This window comes from Rhea pennata, chromosome 3 (genome assembly GCF_028389875.1).
Source record: "Rhea pennata isolate bPtePen1 chromosome 3, bPtePen1.pri, whole genome shotgun sequence".
Classification (NCBI taxonomy): Eukaryota; Metazoa; Chordata; class Aves; order Rheiformes; family Rheidae; genus Rhea; species Rhea pennata.
The window spans coordinates 126,213,869-126,220,869 of record NC_084665.1 but is presented as its reverse complement, the minus strand read 5'-3'; positions in this window follow the sequence as shown (position 1 = coordinate 126,220,869).

Below are 7,001 nucleotides of genomic sequence, written 5' to 3'. Positions count from 1 at the left end.
TTAGAAGTATTACACCATGTATATGTATTTTTATAAGTAGCATTTGCATATTTGGGAGGATTTGGTATTTATTTCCCATAGAATCCTATGGATATATATATCTTTTTTTCCTAGTGCCACTTATAACCAATCACAGTTTTTTTGGTCATATTTGTATTTTAATAGCTGATTTCAGTTTAGAAGGCTTCCAAGTGAAGTGTTAAAAATATTCAAGAATTTATATTTAATATGCTTATCTATGTACACTGATACTGATGCAACGAAAGTAGAGCCTTTTTTTTTATATTCAACAGTATGCTTTGACAGAGTATGTGCAGAGGCACATAGACTGTTACGTATCTTCAGATAAAATTTTTAACCTGCAAACAGTAAAGCCCTTTCCTGCTTTTTTGTTTATGCTTTGCTGAGTAATACAATAATACAGAAGTAAATAAATCTCTTGTAACCTGCATAAGCTCTCTCTGCCTCCAGCTCCCACCAGATTCCCTCTCTGTGCTCGTTACCGGCTCCTGGTTTTGCAATTTTCCATATTGCCTGTGAAGTCTTTGTTGACCAAAAAAAAAAAAAAAAAAAGAAAAAAGAAAAAAAAACCCACAGGCAAAGGAAGTCGATTTTTGACCTGAACTTTGTACCGTCTAGTTCAGAAATACTCAGCATTCATGGCTGTGTGGACATGGCAGGTAATGACGGAGAACAGAAGTCAGGAAATTATTAATGTTCACTTTTACCGTAACTTGCTGCAGGTAACTCTTTATTTTCCAATATAGGTTTTCCACCTTGTTTAAGCTCACTCCTAGATTTCTGCTGATGATACCAAAATATCGTCTTTAGAGATTTGGATGAAGTTCAAAAGAGTTTTTAGCACTCTTCTCTGGTCAAGCAGAGACCCATTTCCAGATAAAGTCCTCAGAATAATAGTATTATTTCTGCTCATATTAAAATTCATCCTGAAAAACGTACTTTTAAAAATTTTTTTTTTTAAAAGTGCATTTTTAAACTCATACACTTCCTATAAAGCACCTCTTCATGCCCTGGCACTGGGTCTTGCTGTGCATTGTAGAGCTCTTCCTTTTGGTTGTGACAATATTCTCTCACTTTTTGTCGGTGGGGAGCCCATTTTTCTGTGAACGCTCCATATATTTTTCAAGAACCGAAAGTATAACCTAAAACTTTGTGTAGGCTTCTCCTGGTCTTTTTGTCCTCTCGGAGGAAATTTCAAAATCGTCATGTATTTTTTTGTTCATGTTGAGTAAAGGAAGTGTCGGGCTTTGAGGAGGGTTGTGTATATAAGAAACTGAATCCAGCCAGCAAAGTTCCCTCATTAAAAATGCTCGAGGGAACCTGTAATTTCCTTGTGTGCCCAACCCCAGCATGAGACAAAAGCTTTTCTTAGTTTTGCATGAGATTTTAATATATCAGAGGAAAAAAAAAAGAGAAAAAGAAAACACAATGTTTACTCAGACCAAGCTTCAGCCTTTGGAGCAAAATCCGCAGCCACAGGAGCGAGATAAAGGAAACAGCCACGAGGCCTTGGGCAACCCTTTCCTATCTCCTTTTGAATCCCTGATGATTGAATCACAGATTCCCTGGTTCAGTGTTATTCAGCAAATAGCTGCTAACCAAGCTGCTCCAAAATTAACTTCCTTAAGTTTAGAAAAGCAGTTTCTGTACACATTAATTTCACGCAGAAAGGATAATGTAGCAGTTAAGAGCTTCATGTCTTTGTATCTCCAAGATTTCAAAATTTGATGACTCTCAAAAGGGTCTGCCACCTCTTGCTGATGACAGTTAAATGCCTCATTTAGATCCTTTTCTTTTTTCAGTCATTATTGCTCAGGACAAGGACAGGAGATGGGTGGATATTTACTTAAAGCAAATAGCTTGGCTTGGTGTAGGGTAGAAATGAAATGGGCTCCTCTCCAAAGCTTGAACTGCGCAGCTTGGCTGCAGGATTTTGTTCTAGCTCCATGTAACCTAAACACATCTCCATCTTGGTTAGTGCCGATTTTTCCTTGTTCACTCTAACTAGACACTTTGAAGCACTAAAGTTTTACTACCCAAACAGCACTACACTGTTTTTGCCCTCACTTCTTTTCTTTATGTTTTTAACCTTGACTCCCCATTGGTGCAGCCCTTTTCTAGCATCTTCTTTTCACAATATGTCCTTGAAAGCCAAAATTGTCTTTCTTAGGCAGGTCCAGTTTTCCTCTCCTTGGGTGTTATTTAGTGCTATATCAAACCACTTAATCTGCAAGATGTTGCAAGTTACTCAACTTGGGAAGTTCAGGGACGTCTCATTATCAATGCAATAAAAGTACGTTTTTGGTCCAAGAAAGATTATTTTAATGGTGCATATCAACGTTTATTGTTTTAAATTGGGAATTAGCCAGACTAGATTGGTCTCCTGTGTTATTTTGGAGTGGTTGGGTTCTTCATCTGTAAAAATGGAAAGCTAGTGCTTCAGCGCTTAGAAAGCCCCAAAAGTACATCTTATACCCAGACACGCAGAACCTAACTGATTTCAGTGTGAGTTATATATATCTCTATCAATGATCAATCTATAACTTATGCAGATTTACAGCTGGTTTGCACTTCCTCCCAATGGCAGAACGTCTCACCTGACTAATCGCGTGGGTTTTGATGAGGATAATAAATGTTATTATGGTTGGATCGCCTGCCAAAATAAATGACTTACCAAAGGCAACTGGGAAGCAGGGTTTTATACAGCCATAGCTTTGCCTGGTAAATCCTTGATGTAAGAGCTGGACACAGATGTAACTCTCAGCTCCACAGTGGGAACTGGGACACCCCGAGTTCAAATTCTCTCTCTGGGTCTGGAAGCTTTCAAGAGCTGCCCAGGCTATTGATGGCTTCTGAGCCTTAAAAAAAACTCACTAAAACATAATACTGTACTGGGTTTGGCTAATTTGTCTGTATTTAGCCTTATCCCACAGCAGGTGACAGTTTGTTGACTAGGTTTTGCTGCTCAGCCAGAACATTCACTTTGCTGTCCCTATTGAGCAAGAGGCCAGGCAGCCAGCGGGGCAAGGGGGCTGCATGGTCCCGCTGGGTCACACACAAGAGCTAAGACAGGAGATGCCCAACTAGCAGGCAAAATGAAGAGCAAAGCTTGGCTTTGCATCTCTTCTCCCTCTCACATTGCAGTATCTCATCAAAAAAAAAAAAAAAAAAAAGGACAGAGTGGGAAGGACCAGCACTCGGCTGTGCGGTGCAGGCACAAGCAGAGCTAAATTTAGCCTCCCCCATCAGCCCAGCATGGGTGGCACGGCAGACCCAGCAAAGTGGATGGAAAGGGGAGGGGGTCTTGGTGTCCTTAAAGCTGCCTGTGAGCCCCTTGCTTTTGCCTTGCATTGCCAGTGCTGCCTGTAAGGCTGAAGGTGCTCTCTGGTCATGTTTTTTTTTTTTTTTTTTTTTTTTTTTTTTTTTTTTTTTTTTTTTTTTTTTTTTTTTTTTGGCTCAGGGGCTCTTTCTGGGCCAATCTTGCAGCATCCTCCTGCTTGCCCCCAGCAAATCCTTGCAAATGGGGAACTCTGGTTACGCAACTCTGTGGCCTCTGTCCACTCAGCTGAGCTCGTGAGGGAGCAGGTGACTTTGCTAGAAGATGACTCAGGAATCTGTGACATAAGCAAAAAGCTCCTTCCCACCCCTGCTGGCACTGACTGACTCCAGATCTGGGTGAGCAGAGGGACAGTGAGAGCAGAGCACGCTGGCTCCAGCTGCACGCAGGGAGGCAATGCAAAGACCATTGTTTGCTCCTGCAAAGTTTTTTTTTGGGGGGGGGGGGGGCAGGATGAAGAGAGAAACCGCCTGGGAAATCCATTCCCAGTTTATTCCAGCTACCACTGTGCCAGAGGTAAGGTCTCTTATCTCTGAGACCTTACCTCTGGCACAGTGGTAGCTGGACTCTAGAAATCAAGCTCAGTCCAGGATCCTGTTTTCCCATGTTGGCACTGCTTTTGCATGGGTATTAGTGAACATTTTTTTTTGTGACACAGACCCTTTTCCTGCACTGTTATAATTATCTTCTGATGCCTCACACAGTTTGGACTACCACGAGATGATCCTGGCTTTCTTCTGCATCTTTGCACTCCTGAAAATTTGCCCTGACCTTACTGGCAGCTCCCAGTTTCTTCCTCCTGTTGCAGGGAAGACACATATACATAGATCCCATATGTCCCCTCTCAGGAGGCTTGACTTAATTCCTCATCTTAAATTAAAAGCCACTTGTGGAGACTTGTGGAGATTCGCTCTTTTTGCGTGGAAAAAACAGAGCTGGCAGGGCAAAATCTTTGTCTAAATTAAACCCACATTTAATTAAATCCATGTTTAGGTCCTGTGCTCAGCTGTATTTCACAGCTGGTCAGAGTAATCCTAAAACGCAGGGGTTTCCTGCAGGTTCCCCACTTCCACCTCCCTGCCTCATGACTGCTGTTAGCTGTATTTAGTGTGCAATAGCATTTCTGTGTTCCTGCCAAAAAACCCTCTTCTTGGTTCCCTATTCATCCATGGCATGATGCCCTCATTTTCAGGTAGCTGAGTCTCCTTCTGGGGTATCTCCCCTCTGACATGAAGCAAATAAGATAAACTGCTCTAAATCTTTGCTGCACCCTAGCAAATACCCAACTTTCATCTGAAGGTGGAAATACATTTTTTATTTCACAATTGTTACTGACATGTTGGAGAGGTTGAGGGCAAAATTTATCCTGCATCTGATGCAGCATCCAGATGTGAAAGTTACTGCTCAGTTATTAAATTTTGTGCAAACTCTCTTGCCAGCTCTCCCAGCAATTTTTGGTTCAGAGACTCTTTGAGCCGGAGGAGGGCCTGTCTGTTTAGCAGATTGGGATCGACTTTTCTTTCACAACCCTGGCTGATATTTGAATCCATGGGAAGTTTTACCGTTCATTTTGTGCCATGTTGAGGGGACTTCCATGCTGGCTTTTGGGCTGGGTCCTCTGTGCTGCCTCCCTCTGCACGTGGGGCCTGCTCGGCTTTGGGAACCGATGCTGACCGGTCCCAAACAGATGGAGATGTCTGGGAGTGAGTGGGAAACACATTGCTCCCTGGGCACCTTTCTGACCTCTGCATGCCCTGAGTTAGGTGGGTTCAGACCCCTTGGGGAAGGTGCTGTGGCCTCCTTATAGTATCCACCTGACTTTGGCATTGCTCCCACTGTACATCACGAAAATGCGGGTCTTGCAGTGATTTGGGAGAGGTAGTAAGTGAGGGCTGAGCTCAGATGTTCAGCTCTTCTCCCCAGAGCATTTAGTCTTGACTTCCTTCCTCCAGTGTTTGCTGCGGCTGGGCTTTCACCTCCATCCTGGCTGTAATCTCTGTGCTTCTCTCCCAGTTTGTGGCCAGAAAGCTTGGAGCTAACTTCCCCTTTGGGCACTCCCTGCGCTCAGATGACAGGTTTGCGTAAGAAAAGCGAGACACCAAAAGCCAGGATGGGGACAGCTCTTGTGTTTCAGAAAGAAACCTCCAGCCAGCCCTGGAGGAGGAAATTCACTGGAAAGAGGAAGTGAAGCTGGGACAGCAACATGCACCACAAAAATTTGCAGTTGCAGTGTTCTTCTGATTCTACTCTGAACCGGACAGGGAGGCAGATAAAACAACCCTGTTTTTGTGTCCTTGGCTCTCCAACAGGACCTTCTTGTCACTGTCTTCCACTGCAAGAGCAGCTTTAAGGGGAGAGTAATAGTCACAGCTTTTTTGGGGGAAGCGTTTAATTATTTTGTCTTCCTCTGCAGGATCAGAGGTTGACTGTGTCTGAGGACAAGATCCTGAGCAAGGTGGCCCTGTGGATCTTGGCTGGTGGGGCTTGCTCTTACCTTTAGTTGACTCTTCCCTCCCAGTATGGGACTGGGAGGATGTTTTCCAAGATAGACTGTTGGCTCCTATAGTCTGTCTATTCAAAGAGACTCCTGGACTCCTATCTGTACCACTGAAGTTATCTCAACCTCTTGGTCCCTCCCACTCTCTGTGTGGTTCCTTAGGCCAAAATACTTGGCTTGTACTGTTTTGGGGTTTGGTAGATGATACGGAGTTGAAGGTGTATATATATTTATACTTGTATTATTTTATTTGCCTCTAAGGGAAAATGGAAATCAGAGAAGATGTGATGGGACTGAAAATCAGGGTAATTCATAAGGAGCTGGGGCAGGAAGGGCAAAGTGCTGGGAGGGTTTTCAGAGGGTCAGAGAAGAGAGATTATGGACTGGGCAGGACTTGTAGGAAGAGACAGGGTGCTTAAGAGGCAACATGGACCTGTTTTGGATAGAGCACGAACTGGAGGCATGTTTTATTTCATTTCAATTTATTTAAAGAAGTTGTTCTGACAAAGAGGGAGGTCGATGGGGAGCTGATGGTCCAAGGAAGAGTGGGATGGGTTTGCTGGACACAGCCAGGAAGCAGGGGAAATCGGTCTGGCTGGGGCTGCGCTGGTTTTTGATGCCATCTCGTGGTCCTGCATGGCTTTGCAAAGCGCTGGAGGAATGTGAGCATAGCAGATTTCCTTGGTGGAAGCAGAAAATATCTAGCAGGACATCCAGCTCACTCTCCTCCTGAAGGATGATTCCTGTCACCTCCGTGTTCCACGGTGTCATGGGAATTGGCCCCCTAAATACCCATAAGAAGCTGGGAGATCCAGATGTTTTTCATCCCTTCCCATTTTCAAACCATATGAGGGGGAAGGGTCCTGCACCCCAGCATCCCTCTGAGTGAGTAGAGAGAGATGGGCAGGGAGAGTTTTCCTTACTTTAAGCTCCAGCTCCCCTCCAGATGTGATCACGGTTCTCTGTCCCCCGTAGAGCGGGCTCGGATGATGCCCTCCTCTTCCTAGCCCTTCCTAAAATGAGACAAAGGCAGTTTCTGTTCAGAGTTGAGGAAAATTAGGAGGTGGTGAGAGACTGGGATTGCAGAAGCCTTATCTGTGCCTACAGGGGATATGGAATCAAATCCTAGCCTCGTGACACCCTTGT